The sequence below is a fragment of the Octopus sinensis genome, linkage group LG5 (genome assembly GCF_006345805.1).
Source record: "Octopus sinensis linkage group LG5, ASM634580v1, whole genome shotgun sequence".
Taxonomy (NCBI): domain Eukaryota; kingdom Metazoa; phylum Mollusca; class Cephalopoda; order Octopoda; family Octopodidae; genus Octopus; species Octopus sinensis.
Genome location: NC_043001.1, coordinates 40922108 through 40924607, shown reverse-complemented (window position 1 = coordinate 40924607; position 2500 = coordinate 40922108). Strand labels below are relative to the sequence as shown.

Sequence of the window (2500 nt, the reverse complement as noted above, 5' to 3'; positions counted from 1 at the left end):
TATATACATTGATATATAATATATATATATATACACATTGAGATATATATATATCATCATCATCATCATCATCGTTTAATGTCCACTTTCCATACTGGCATGAGTTGGATGGTTTGACTGAGGAGTGGCAAGCCGGATGGCTGCACCAGTCTCTAATCTAATGTAGCAGAGGTTCTACAGCTGGATGCCCTTCCTAACACCAACCACTCTGAGAGTGTAGTGGGCGCTTTTACGTGCCACTGGCATGAGGGCCAGTCAGTGGTACTGGCAACAGCCATGCTCAAATGGTGTTTTTACATGTGACCTGCACAGGAGGCATTCCAACGGCATTGGCAATGACCTCGCTCAAATGTTGTTTTTTACGTGCCAGTAAGGCGGTGCTGGTTATGATCATGCATGAATGGTGTGTTTTACACATCATTGGCATGGGAGCCAGTCAGCGGCCCTAGCAACGATCACGCTCAGATGGTGCTCATAGTGCTCTACTGGCATGGATGCCAGTCATGCAGTGTTGTCATTGAATTTGATTTCGATTTCAATTTTTATTTCACTTGCCTCAACAGATCTTCACAAGTAGAGTTTTGTGTCCAATGTAGGAAAGGTACGCATAAGTGGGCTGGTTACACTACTGGCATAGGCCACAGGTAATGGTCTCACTCGACTTGCTGGGTCTTCTCAAGCACAGCATATTTCCAAAGGTCTTGGTCACTTGTCATTGCCTCTGTGAAGCCTAAGGCTCAAAGGTCATGCTTCACCACATCATCCCAGGTCTTTCTGGATCTAATTCTTCCACAGGTTTCCTCAACTGCTAGGGTGTGACACTTTTACACACAGCTATCCTCATTCATTCTCACCACATGACCGTACCAGCGCAGTCGTCTCTCTTGCACACCACATCTGATGCTTCTTAGGTCCAACTTTTCTCTCAAGGCATTTATACTCTGTCGTGTATGCACACTGGCATTACTCATCCAGTGGAGCATACTGGCTTCGTTCCCTGCGAGCTTACACATGTCCTCATCAGTCATGGTCCATGTTTCACCGCCATGTAGCATGGCTGTTTGTACACATGCGTCATATAGTCTACCTTTTAATCTGAGTGAGAGGCCCTTTTTCACTAGCAGAGGTAAGAGCTCTCTGAACTTTGCCCAAGCTATTCTTATTCTTTCAGAGCCCCCACCTCCACTACTGACTTGGTCACCTAGGTAACAGAAGCTATCAACTACTTCTAGTTTTTCTCCTTGGAATGTGGCAGAAGTTGTTCTCTGCACATTTTCAGTGTTTATTGCTCCTGAGCATCTGCCACATACAAAAACTATCTTCCCAGTTAGCCTTCCTTTGATATTGCTGCACCTCTTATGTGTCCATAGCTTACACTGGGTACATCTTATAGAGTTTCTATCTATGCCTTTTCTACAGATCGAGCAGGGCCATCTACCTGAAGGGATTTGTGATTTGCCTGCCTTCCTACTTATTAGGACTTTGGTTTTAGCCAAGTTGACTCTAAGGACCTTTGATTCTAATCCTTGTTTCCACACCCGAAACTTCTCCTCTAGTTCTGATAGTGATTCAGCAATTAGAGCAAGGTCATCCGCATAGAGGAGCTTCCAGGGGCATCCTGTTTTGAATTCCTCTGTTATTGCCTGAAGGACTATGATAAATAGGAGGGGGCTGTGGACTGAACCTTGGTGGACCCCTACCTCTACCTGGAATTCTTCACTGTACTCGTTGCCAACCCTCATCTTACTGACGGCATCCCTGTACATGGCTTGCACAGCTCTCACTAACTATTCATCTATCCCTAGTTTTCTCACTGACCACCAGATAAGGGATCGGGGGACCCTGTCAAAGGCTTTCTCTGCGTCAATGAAAGCTAGGTACAGAGGTTTGTCTTTGGGTAGGTATTTCTCCTGCAGCTATCTTACCAGAAATATAGCTTCAGTGGTGCTTTTCCCTGGCACGAAACCAAACTGCACCTCATCTACACTGACTCTCTACCTAATTATTTGGGCTATGATCCTCTCCATGGCCTTCATTACCTAATTCAACAACTTGATACCTCTGTAATTATTTGTATCTAAAGTGTCACCTTTACCTTTGTGTATATATGTATATATATATATATACATATCGATATGTGTGTGTATATATATATATATATTGATATGTGTGTGTATATATACATATATGAAACCCATGCCAGCATGGAAAACAGATGCTGAATGATGATGATGATGCTCACCTGCATCGACCAGACTTTCAGATGTTGTTATACCTTGCATACACACACATGCATATATATACCTGTGTGCATGTGTGTGTGTGCAATCATCATTACCATCTGATCTCCAAGTTCCATGCTGGCATAGATTGGAAAGTTTGATAGAATCTGATGGATTCAAAGACGAGTTTTGTATAAATTCTATCACTTGGATGCCCTTTTTAGTGCATAGTATGTACTGGGTGCTTTTTCCATGCTGCCAGCACTACTGAAGTTGTG

General features: G+C 43.5%; 1 protein-coding gene across 1 annotated transcript in view; it reads left to right on the top strand.

Moving 5' to 3' along the window:
* LOC115211741 (beta-arrestin-1) overlaps window positions 1-2500 on the top strand; it is a 256135-nt gene that overhangs the window by 6746 nt on the left and 246889 nt on the right. The gene's annotated exons all lie outside the window — the stretch shown is intronic.